This window comes from Coregonus clupeaformis, unplaced genomic scaffold (assembly GCF_020615455.1).
Source record: "Coregonus clupeaformis isolate EN_2021a unplaced genomic scaffold, ASM2061545v1 scaf2372, whole genome shotgun sequence".
Lineage (NCBI taxonomy): Eukaryota > Metazoa > Chordata > Actinopteri > Salmoniformes > Salmonidae > Coregonus > Coregonus clupeaformis.
The window spans coordinates 21239-34533 of NW_025535826.1; the positions used below are offsets into that span (position 1 = coordinate 21239).

Here is a 13295-nt window from a genome sequence, read left to right on the forward strand (position 1 = left end):
GGCTGCCAGCCCCTCTCTGGAATTATGAGGATTTAGCATTTTTCAAACAACTGAAACAGCTTGTTCCTGCAATCCTCGTCCAAAATCATTATGCCTAATACTATGTAAAAAAAAAAAAAAAAAGTGAAAAGAAGAAGGGATATATATATATATTTTTCTGCATATGCTATCTAAGCATACCTCTTTACCTGTTCAAATGTCATTTTAATTAATGATGCACATTGATTCTTTAAGAAATGTTATGCCTTTAGTACAACTGCCACACTGGTATATACAGTGCAATCGGAGAGTATTCAGACCCCTTCCCTTTTTCCACATTTTGTTACGTTACAGCCTTATTCTAAAATGGATTAAATAAAATAAATTCCTCATCAATCTACACACAATACCCCATAATGACAAAGCGAAAACAAGTTTATTAAAAATAAAAAAACAGAAATACCTTATTTACATAAGTATTCAAACCCTTTGCTATGAGACTCGAAATTGAGCTCAGATGCATCCTGTTTCCATTGATCATCCTTGAGATGGTTCTAGAACTTGATTGGAGTCTACCTGTGGTCAATTAAATTGATTGGACATGATTTGGAAAGGCACACACCTGTATATATAAGGTCCCACAGTTGACAAGGCATGTCAGACCAAAAACCAAACCATGAGGTTTTGTCCGTAGCGCTCCGAGACAGGATTGTGTCGAGGCACAGATCTGGGGAAGGGTACCAAAAAATGTCTGCAGCATTGAAGGTCCACAAGAACACAGTGTTCTCCATCATTCTTAAATGGAAGAAGTTTGGAACCACCAAGACTCTTCCTAGAGCTGGCTGCCCGGCCAAACTGGGCAGTCGGGGGAGAAGGGCCTTGGTCAGGGAGGTGACCAAGAACCCGATGGTGACTCTGACAGAGCTCTGGAGTTCCTCTGTGGAAATGGGAGAACCTTCCAGAAGGACAACCATCTCTGCAGCACTCCACCAATCAGGTCTTTATGGTAGAGTGGCCAGACGGAAGCCACTCCTCAGTAAAAGGCACATAAAAGCCCACTTGGAGTTTGCCAAAAGCACCTAGAAGACTCTCAGACCATGAGAAACAAGATTTTCTGGTCTGATGAAACCAAGATTGAACTATTTAGCCTGAATGCCAAGCATCACGTCTGGAGGAAACCTGGCACCATCCCTACAGTGAAGCATGGTGGTGCCAGCATCATGCTGTGGGGATGTTTTTCAGCGGCAGGGACTGTGAGACTAGTCAGGATCGAGGAAAAGATGAACGGAGCAAAGTACAGAGAGATCCTTGATGAAAACCTGCTCCAGAGTGGTCAGGACGTCAGACTGGGGTGAAGGTTCACCTTCCAACAGGACAACGACCCTAAGCACACAGCCAAGACAAGTCTCTGAATGTCCTTGAGTGGCCCAGCAAGAGCCCGGTCTTGAACCCGATTGAACATCTCTGGAAAGAACTGAAAATAGCTGTGCAGCGATGCTCCCCATCCAACCTGACAGAGCTTGAGAGGATCTGCAGAGAAGAATGTAAGAAACTCCCCAAATACAGGTGTGCCAAGCTTGTAGCGTCATACCCAAGAAGACTCAAGGCTGTAATTGCTGCCAAAGGTACTTCAACAAAGTACTGAGGAAAGGGTCTGAATACTTATGTAAATGTCATATTTCAGTTTTGTATTTTTAATACATTTGCAAAAATTTCTACAAACCTGTTTTTGCTTTTGTCATTATGGGGTGTTGTGTGTAGATTGATGAGGAAAAATACAATTTAATCAATTTTAGAATAGGGCTGTAACGTAACAAAATGTGGAAAAAGTCAAGTGGTCTGAATACTTTCTGAATGCACCCAAGAATTAAAGCAACATTTTGTTTAAAGTCCAGCAACCTTGCCAGCATGCATGCCAGCTAAGATAGTTAGACAAGTGACTTCACTGATAGCCTGCAATGGCTTCTTGGTAGCTACATAGATATGAGGTTGGGAGATTGGGAACCTATCTAGCTGGCTAGCTAAAGCCAACTTCATAAAATTGCTAGGTGGCTGGTATTACAGAGAAATAACAAAACATTTTGGTTTTATTTATTCATCAAGAAGGCATCAATAGGCTACATAGCTTGATCAAATACATTTACAAACATACCTCCTGCGAGTCCTGCCCATCACCGGCAGCTAAAATCAAATAAAACACTGTGCGTGTAACTCGACACGCTCTCTCCTCCTCCACTGACGATACTGTCTGCATGCACAAGAGTATCTAGCCTCCTGCCTAGCATATCTTTGCTCGGTGGTGCATCTTGGAAGGAACCACTTACTAAGGAGGAGCAGGTCCAGTTAGTGTTCCCCCTCCACAAAAATACCGCTGACAGATATTTTTATAAATAATTATGATAAAATGTGGGCTTAAAAATTAAAGTGTAGTAATTAATTTAACATCTGAAACATTTATAATGTTAAACAAAATAAACATACACACACACACACAAATTCAATTTTCTCTCTCTCTCTTACGTCAAAAGCCTTCCTTCCCATCCTCAAATCCATATTTCATGAGACCATACAATTTTGATCACTCCAGTAATGTCCCCTTACTGATTTATTAATGGTGTAGCGTCGCAGGGGAGTCTGCTCTAGTTTTCTCAAACTGGTCCCAGTGAGTTGTAATGAGTATGAACACCAGAGGAGGTGCTTTCATCCATGCCAGAATCTACATGTCACCACATAGTTGGTCACATTCTGTCTGGTCATCTTGTTCTACTGCAGTATTCACAGATAGATTAGGTGATACGTTCGTGTTGACACCATAGTATTTGATCATTAACTGTAATCACTGTTTCTCTTCTCTCTTTACTCCCAACTCTTCTCTCTCTCTCTCCCTCTCTCTCTCTCTCTCCCTCTTCTTTCTCCCCCACCCTCCCCCCTCTCTCTCTCAGTGCACGGTGTGGGACTGGGACTCCAATGGGAAGCACGACTTTATTGGTGAATATCAGGCCACATTCAAAGAGATGAGAGGGGGCAATGGATGGGAGACAGGTAGGCTTGTACAGGTGTTGTGTGGGTTTATAAGTGAGGTTGTTTTGGGTTTTTTTAGGTAGCGAAGGCATCAATCAGGTTTGTAAAATGATCATTTCTAGATGCCTCACATATGTTTTCATTATCATCATGCTTGTAGCATCTGGAATTTGTCGAATGAGAAAAAATTAAAACAATTAAGTCACAAACAATTTTTGGGGTGTGCATCTACCTACTCATTTTACTAGCTCATCTGGAAACATTGTAATTATTATATACCTAAGACTTATCAGACTGTAGGAATCAGACTCTGATATGGTTCTGTACTCATTGGAAAGTATGTCTCTCCAGAGGATGTGGGAGAGCAGAGGAGAAAGTGGGTTAGAGAGGCAGAGCTCATGTTGGTCGCGACTGAAGATTTCATCCAACTCCAGGTTTTTCTAGTGTCCTCTCTGGGGGATGTGACCAGAGGCTAGCTTCCTCTCTCTGGGGGCCATTTGGGGCCATTTGGGGCTCCTGGAGGAGATACTTATCTCATTGGGTGCTGAGGATATATCAGTGCTCCACAGGGAAGAGTAGGACAGAAGCCTGAAGAAAAAACCAAACAAATGACAATGGACTCTCTCTCAACCAGGAGCCCTCCCCACCATCCGGTAGCCACCGTCTCCTCTTTCTCTCCCTCTGTGCCGGTGTAATTCAGAAATCAGCACTCTCTCCTTCACTGTATGGAGGACAAGAGTGTGGGAGAGTGAAAGTTCTGTCCTGCCTGGTGTGTTTGGGAAAGAATCCTTGCCCGTTTCCTTCCAGCTCAGAATGCTTGGAAATGGATCCATTGAGCCATGGTTAGTGCTATCCGGGATCCTTGGGACGCCCTACCCTAAACCCTAACCTTAACCCCTACCCTCACCCTAACCTTAACCATAACCATAACCATAACCCTTACCTTACCTTACCCTAACCTTAACCCTTACCTTAACCGTTTTAAATTTAAACTTCAATGGGATGACATCATATTTGGGACATCCCAAAGATTCCGTTAACACTTTTCCGTTGAGCCATGACCCTCAGTGATGTTTGAAATGTCAAAGGGTACTTTAACTTGGTTTCACTTGATGGCACTTTGATATAGACATATTTATTTTTTACCCCGTCTTCAAGATTACTCTTTTAATAGAGATCAGTCTTCATCACCACTTAAAGAGACAGTTTGAGGAGACTGTTGTAAGACTTTTGTGTTTTATGTTTGGTATTTATGAATTCTGCATAATGCCTTTTGGTTTAAGCCATGTGCTAGTGTTTTCTTTTTAAAGGCATTTGCCTAGTGTCCAGAGTTTTGCAAACAGAACAGCTTCCCTTGGAACAAGAACAAGAACAAATGCATTTAATTAACTGGCGTTCTCGGTGAAGATGACAGGCGACAACCCGTACGGCCATACATCACTGGACAGCTCTCCTTCATCACGCCGACCGGCCCTGTGCTCAGGCAGACAGCTGTGTCTTCATTAGCACACAGAAGGAGCTCCAGGCTGAGGCATCTGGGCTAATTATATTACAACGTGGCTCGCTTCGTAGTCTAAATAAACCCTACGGTGCTCGGGCCTCAAACGCAGCAAGCTTTTAAAGGCCGTTCACACCACTAATTGGCTCCTTCATGGAATTTAAGAAGACCGCAGAACCTGCTGGCATTAAACCCGTTACAGTAAGGCCCATTCCATTCGATTCCAATGCCACATATAGGATACACAAGGAGTGCTGACTCCTACTGAAACCAGTGATTTGGCTGATAGCGATATCTCGTTTTTTTTACCCATTATCTGTCAATCATTCATGGAGCTGCAACTAGTTGGGTGTCCACTTTTACGATAATGGTTATATAATTAGTTTTGTAAGCTAAAGTGAAAGACTGAGAACAGCACGGACAGACTGTCCCTGAGACGATTAGGTGACTGATATTTAGTTTTTCTCTCCCATGACTCTTAGAGGAAAGGTGGTAGATTTTAACACAGGAGTTGTTTTCTGTTTTTGAGCAGCAGATTGAAATGACTGGGCTAATCTGTACAGTCATGAATGGATAATGCTCCCCTCATTAGTGACGAACAAACGACCCAGAAACCAAACCTCCTCAGGCTGTTGTTGCTTGGCTTTGCTAATTATTCTCCCTAGCACGCTCTACAGTACCATTTCCTTGCCACCTCTCATTGCTGTGGATCGTATTGTTATATTTCACTCCATTGTCTGGCCTCCACTACCATGGCTCCATGTTATCCAGTGGGACGATATAGTCTATCAATATCTGTCGTTTTTTTATGATGTTTTGAATCTCTGTTTAGCACAGTCAGTCTCCCTCTACCAAGTCACATACTGTAAGGATGATACTATACTTATTGTGGTTTTTGGTCTCACTTGTTTTTTGATTTGATCAATGACAGGTCCAATGGGAGTGTATAAACCCCAAGTATCAGATCAAGAAGAAGAATTACAAGAACTCTGGTATCGTCATTCTCAATCAGTGCAAGGTGATTCACAACACTTTCAATCTCTCTCTCTCTCTCGCTCTCTATCTCTCTCTCTCTCTCTCTCACTCTCTCTCACTCTCTCTCTCTCTCTCTCTCTCTCTCTCTCTCTCTCTCTCTCTCTCTCTGTCTCCTTAATATTCACACACTGTTTCCTTCCTTCCTCCACCCACCACTTTCTCTAACCTGATGTCTTAGTCTGATTGGCAGATGGTTCTAGAACATTTATCATCCTGTTGCTGTTATGGATGTGAAGGAAGGTTGTGATCAGATGGAATCTGACTAATATGACATTTCTTCCATCTGCTGATCCCACAGATGGCCTTACATTTACATTTATATTTACGTCATTTAGCAGACGCTCTTATCCAGAGCAACTTACAAATAGGTGCATTCACCTTATAGCCAGTGGGATAACCACTTTACAATGTTTTTTTTTTTGGGGGAACGACAGGGTGTTGTCCAGGGTCACGCCAAGGCTCTTCGCACTCTGGGAGGAGGACACAACGGAGTTGTCAACCGTGATGGCGAGATCATGGAACAGGCAGTCCTTCCCCGGGAGGAAGAGCAGCTCCGTCTTGCCAAGGTTCAGCTTGAGGTGGTGATCCGTCATCCATACTGATATGTCTGCCAGACATGCAGAGATGCGATTCGCCACCTGGTTATCAGAAGGGGAAAAGGAGAAGATTAGTTGTGTGTCGTCAGCGTAGCAATGATTGGAGAGAGGCCATGTGAGGATATGACAGAGCCAAGTGACTTGGTGTATAGCGAGAATAGGAGAGGGCCTAGAACTGAGCCCTGGGGGACACCAGTGGTGAGAGCACGTGGTGCGGAGACAGCTTCGCCACGCCACTTGGTAGGAGCGACCGGTCAGGTAGGACGCAATCCAAGAGTGAGCCGCGCCGGAGATGCCCAGCTTGGAGAGGGTGGAGAGGAGGATCTGATATTTCACAGTATCAAAGGCAGCAGACAGGTCTAGAAGGACAAGAGCAGAGGAGAGAGAGTTAGCTTTAGCAGTGCGGAGAGCCTCTGTGACACAGAGAAGAGCAGTCTCAGTTGAATGACCAGTCTTGAAACCTGACTGGTTTGGATCAAGAAGGTCATTCTGAGAGAGATAGCAAGAGAGTTGGCTAAAGAGGGCACGCTCAATAGTTTTGGAGAGAAAAGAAAGAAGGGATACTGGTCTGTAGTTGTTGACATCAGAGGGATCGAGTGTTGGTTTTTTGAGAAGGGGTGCAACTCTCGCTCTCTTGAAGACGGAAGGGACATAGCCAGCGGTCAAGGATGAGTTGATCAGCGAGGTGAGGTAAGGGAGAAGGTCACCGGAGATGGTCTGGAGAGAGGAGGGGATAGGGTCAAGCGGGCAGGTTGTTGGGCGGCCTGCCATCACAAGTCGCAAGATTTTATCTGGAGAGAGAGGGGAGAAAGAAGTCAAAGCATAGGGTAGGGCAGTGTGAGCAGGACCAGCAGTGTCATTTGACTTAACAAACGAGGATCGGATGTCGTCAACAGAGAGGGATTTGGGGGGTGGGGGGGATTCAGCAGGGAGGAGAATGTGGCAAAGAGCGTCCTAGGGTTAGAGGCAGATGCTTGGAGTGGTAGAAAGTGGCCTTAGCAGCAGAAACAGATGAAGAAAATGTAGAGAGGAGGGAGTGAAAAGATGCCAGTTCCGCAGGGAGTCTAGTTTTCTTCCATTTCCGCTCAGCTGCCAGGAGCTCTGTTCTGTGAGCTCGCAATGAGTCATCAAGCCACGGAGCTGGAGGGGAGGACCGAGCCGGCCGGGAGGATAGGGGACATAGAGAGTCAAATGATGCAGAAAGGGAGGAGAGGAGGGTTGAGGAGGCAGAATCAGGAGATTGGAGGGAGAAGGATTGAGCAGAGGGAAGAGATGATAGGATGGAAGAGGAGAGAGTAGCGGAAGAGAGAGAGCGATGGTTGCGACGGCGCATTACCATCTGTGTAGGGGCAGAGTGAGTAGTGTTGGAGGAGAGGGAGAGAGAAAAGGATACAAAGTAGTGGTCGGAGACTTGGAGGGGAGTTGCAGTGAGATTAGTAGAACAACAGCATCTAGTAAAGATGAGGTCAAGCGTATTGCCTGCCTTGTGAGTAGGGGGAGGACGGTGAGAGGGGTGAGGTCAAAAGAGGAGAGGAGTGGAAAGAAGGAGGCAGAGAGAAATGAGTCAAATGTAGACGTAGGGAGGTTGAAATCCCCAGAACTGTGAGGGGTGAGCCATCCTCAGGAAAGGAACTTATCAAGGCGTCAAGCTCATTGATGAACTCTCCAAGGGAACCTGGAGGGCGATAGATGACAAGGATATTAAGCTTAAATGGGCTAGTGACTGTGACAGCATGGAATTCAAATGAGGAGATAGACAGATGGGTCAGGGGAAAAATTGAGAATGTCCACTTGGGAGAGATGAGGATTCCTGTGCCACCACCCCGCTTGACCAGATGCTCTCGGGGTATGCGAGAACACATGGTCAGACGAGGAGAGAGCAGCAGGAGTAGCAGTGTTTTCAGTGGTAATCCATGTTTCCGTCAGCGCCAAGAAGTCGAGGGACTGGAGGGTAGCATAGGCTGAGATGAACTCTGCCTTGTTGGCAGCAGAACGGCAGTTCCAGAGGCTGCCTGAGACCTGGAACTCCACGTGGGTCGTGCGTGCAGGGACTACCAGGTTAGAGAGGCAGCAGCCACGCGGTGTGAGGCGTTTGTGTAGCCTGTGCGGAGAGGAGAGAACAGGGATAGGCAGAGGCATAGTTGACAGGCTGCAGCAGATGGCTACAATAATGCAGAGAAGATCGGAATGAAATGAACTAAACATCTGGGAAAGGAGAGAGCGGGGCCTCCCTCACCACAACTCCCAAATATAACTCTCCCAACTTCCACCTCAGAAACTATAATTGTTGTAAACTACAGCGGTTCAATGTTTTCTAGGAATAGACTAACTTAGTTTATTCAGCTAGCTAACTAGGTGCAGTATTATTCCGTGAAAAACGTCCGGGCACCTCGTCATAAGACGCCACAGCCAGCTAGCATGCCGGTCTCCAACAACACGGTTTAGCGCCAATACTGGCGACAACAAACCACCAGTGTATCAACACGCAAGCAGATCGTTCGTTGTCCGGTGTAACGTTGTGGGTTAGTCCCGACAGCTTGAGCGAGTCCGTCGAGTCAACTTATTCAGCCAGTTAGTTAGCTAGAATAGTTAGCAAACTAGCTAGCCATTGCTTTCAGACAAAGAAATAACCCTCCCTTTCACGGCACGAACACACAGAGAGAGCCAAACTAACGTTAACTAGTCACCCATGTCCCGAATTCCTTGAACGACTGGCTATCAATATGTAAAAAAAAAAAACACAAGCCTTAAAATTAGTGTCATTTTAGGGACAACTATGTCTGTATGGACACACCGTGGAATAGCTAATGTTGTTTTTAAATGCAGACAGATTCCCATTAAATAAGTGCTGGCCTTTCTCAGTGTCTTTATTGGCAGATTACTCTCGTAATTCGACATGCTGTCATAGACCTCCATACAAAAAAGGCTTATCTCACGCACACAGATTTTGGGCCGGAGTAAATCCTCTCGCTTTGCCTCTTCCTCTCTGATATTTCCCAACACTGGCCAACATGTGACACCAGTTGTAAGAGAGACATAATGGAGAACTCACACAGCCAGCTGCTGTCTCAAAGCTAATGGCTAACATGCTACACCAGCTGCTTTCTAATAGGCTGGAATAAAGGGTAAGATGCTCCTAAGTGGTCAGTTACTGTGTCCATCATGTCATCCCCAAGTCATTGGAGCCAATTCTCACTGTGGATAGCTGAGTTCTCCCGCCCTCAACTGCTGTCTCCCATCCACAGATCATCAAGATGCACTCATTCCTGGATTACATCATGGGAGGCTGTCAGATCCAGTTTACAGTGAGTTCACACTGACATGCATGCCTCACACATTCACACACAGGATGCCAAAATGTATTCAAATCCACACAATATGCAAATGACTTTAAAAATGTCACTGCCCTCATGATTATCTTTTTAGTTGGGTGACGTACAGCACCAATGAAAAGTTTGGCCACACCTACTCATTCAAGTTTTTTTTGTTTTTATTTTTATTTTTTAAAACTATTTTCTACATTGTAGAATAATAGTGAAGACATCAAAACTATGAAATAACACATATGGAATCATGTAGTAACCAAAAAAGTGTTAAACAAATCAAAATATATTATGTATTTGAGATTCTTCAAATAGCCACCCTTTGCCTTGATGACAGCTTTGCGCACTCTTGTCATTCTCTCAACCAGCTTCATGAGGTAGTCACCTGGAATGCATTTCAATTAAAAGGTTTGCCTTGTTAAAAGTTCATTTGTGGAATTTATTTCCTTCTTAATGCATTTGAGCCAGTCAGTTGTGTTGTGACAAGGTAGGGGTGGTATACAGAAGATAGCCCTATTTGGTAAAAGTCCATATTATGGCAAGAACAGCTCAAATAAGCAAAGAGAAATGACAGTACATCATTACTTTTAGACATGAAGGTCAGTCAATACGGAAAATATCAAGAACTCTGAAAGTTTCTTCAAGTGCAGTCGCAAAAACCATCAAGTGTTATGATGAAACTGGCTCTCATGAGGACCGCCACAGGAAAGGAAGACCCAGAGTTACCTCTATGCAGAGGATAAGTTCATTAGAGTTACCATCTTCAGAAGTCGCAGCCCAAATAAATGCTTCACTGAGTTCAAGTAACAGACACATCTCAACATCAACTGTTCAGAGGAGACTGCGTGAATCAGGCCTTCATGGTCGAATTGTTGCAAAGAAACCACTACTAAAGGACACCAATAAGAAGAAGAGACTTGCTTGGGCCAAGAAACACGAGCAATGGACATTAGACCGGTGGAAATCTGTCCTTTGGTCCAACCACCGTGTCTTTGTGAGAAGCGGTGTTGGTGAACGGTTGATCTCCACATGTGTATTTCCCACCGTGAAGCATGGAGGAGGAAGTGTTATGGTGTGGGGGTGCTATGCTGGTGACACTGTCTGTGATTTATTTAGAATTCAAATCACACTTAACCAGCATGGCTACCACAGCATTCTGCAGCGATACGCCATCCCATCTGGTTTGCGCTTAGTGGGACTATCATTTGTTTTTCAACAGGACAATGACCCAAAACACACGTCCAGGCTGTGTAAAGGCTATTAGACCAAGGAGAGTGATGGAGTGCTGCATCAGATGACCTGGCCTCCATAGTCACCTGACCTCAACCCAATTGAGATGGTTTGGGATGAGTTGGACCGCAGAGTGAAGGAAAAGCAGCCAACAAGTGCTCAGCATGTGTGGGAACTCCTTCAAGACTGTTGGACAAGCATTCCTCATAAAGCTGGTTGAGAGAATGCCAAGAGTGTGCAAAGCTGTCATCAAGGCAAAGGGTGGCTACTTTGAAGTTTGGTTACTACATGATTCCATATGTGTTATTTCATAGTTTTGACGTCTTCACTATTATTCTAAAATAGTAAAAATAAAGAAAAACCCTTGAATGAGTAGGTGTGTCCAAACTTTCGACAAACAATATGTGACAGACTGGGTTTTAACCAGGGTCATATGTGTGCCACAAGACTGAGTTAGCCTGCTGAGCTTAAGCCTAGGCATTAGTTTAGGGAGATAATGCAAATAATGGGGTGGGGATGGTGTATGTGTCAGAGTGAGGGAGAGGTGGGGATGGTGTATGTGTCAGAGTGAGGGAGAGGTGGGGATGGTGTGTGTGTCAGAGTGAGGGATAGGTGTAAAGGGAAGGTGCATACATTTGAGGTAATTGGAGTCAAACTCCCCTTTGATTGCCACTTGTCTTCCCAGGTAGCTATTGATTTCACCGCCTCGAACGGGGATCCTCACAACAGCTGCTCGCTACACTACATCCACCCCTACCAGCCTAACGAGTACCTCAAAGCCCTGGTCGCGGTAGGGGAGATCTGCCAGGATTACGACAGGTGAGGCCAATCACATTCAAGCACTCGTTAACAGGTATTATGTAAAATGTTGTGCAATGACTGTTGCTCGTGACTTCAATGTTGATCCCTCCTCTCCTGAAAAAATCTAATAACTTTTGAAAGTTTGTATGTGAAAGTTTACTCTAGTTCTCCAGTGACTCAGAGGTTATGTAAATGAGAAGTCATTTAGAGCCCATTGTAGTCCTGGGTCGCCAGCGGAATGAACTTGTTTATGGGTATTTGTTTCAGATAATGATCACCGGCTCAGAATCAAGTGTGTCATCGCTCAAATTCTAATCACTTTTTTGTTTTCTGTCCCTGCATGCATTTCAATCCAGTGACAAAATGTTCCCAGCGTTTGGCTTCGGCGCTCGGATCCCGCCCGACTTCAAGGTAATTTCCAACCGTATTTTTCACAGAGTTGGGCTATGGCTCAGCCTCAGCAGGGTGTCAGTAATCACTCCTGTGGCGAGATGAGACGAGGTGAGACTCTGGCTCTGCTCTCCTGCTTCTGTGGTGATTACGGAAGCCACCCGCTGGCCCTCGCTGACCCTCGCTGGCCCTCGCTCTGCTCTGTCCTGTCACACAGAATGGGCCCGTCCAGCCCAGGGCTCTTTACTGCTGGATTGACTTTCTGAGTCACTAAACTGAACCCAGCAGGAAATAATTGACATTCTGCCTGGGTGACTGATGCTACCACTGGCTGATACATTATACTGTCTCTGGTCCAGCCTGGGGGGGCAGCCTAACCCATCGAGCTGTGTGTGGGGTGGGGGGGGGGGGTAGCATGGCTTGCAATTATGCTAATTATCCAACCCACAAAAATGCATCCATGGAATTTTGATTTTAAAAATTAGATTGTTTGATTGATTGCTTCTGGCCAACTGTGTGTATGTGTGTGTGTCTGTGTGTGTGTGTGTGTGTGTGTGTGTGTGCTCCTTTGTCTCACTGTTCCATGGTGATCAAAATATCATATTTTTCATCTTCCTCCAGGTTTCCCACGATTTTGCGGTGAATTTTAATGAGGAAAACCCAGAATGTGCAGGTAGGTGCTTCGCCTCAAACAGATTAGAGGTTCACCCTGCCTTTGAAATCACAGACTGTCAAAATGCTTTATTTCAAATGCTCATCACTAGCTCTGGGGTGGGTGGTTACAGCAAATTGGCAAAATTGGGGTCAATTTCCCCTTGCACTGAATGCCTATTAAATATTGAAACCACAAATATACCTTTAATAACACATTAACCAGATAATAAAACCGCATTTACCACACACTCTCTTCATTCCGGCCCAAACACTTTGTAGGGATGCATCAATAAAAAGTTGTAACAGTGAGTTAAATGACTTAAGGAAAAGGTTGAACAGCCAAAGATGACCTGCATAAAGTCCCACAGACAGGCCTGGGTGAACAGCCAAAGGTGACTTGCATAAAGTCCCACAGACAGGCCTGGGTGAACAGCCAAAGATGACTTGCATAAAGTCCCACAGACAGGCCTGGGTGAACAGCCAAAGGTGACTTGCATAAAGTCCCACAGACAGGCCTGGGTGAACAGCCAAAGGTTTCGGCGTACTTTTACTGTGAACACTTGAGGCTGTACCCGTTTTAATTTACTGTTTTAACAGTGTCCAAGTAGGCTACTGTGGCTATTTGATCATAATGTAGGCCTACCATAGTGGCCTACCATCAAAAACAATGGAGAAAATGCATCACATAACATTTTAACATGGAAATAGTGGTTATATCGTTCAGCCGACAGTAGCAGCCAATGTGTGGTGGCAGGTAGCTTAGTGGTT

The 13295-nt window shown here is 44.9% G+C and overlaps 1 pseudogene; it reads left to right on the top strand.

Annotated features, from left to right (window-relative positions):
• Positions 1-13295, top strand: part of LOC123488533 — a 45970-nt pseudogene that overhangs the window by 7534 nt on the left and 25141 nt on the right.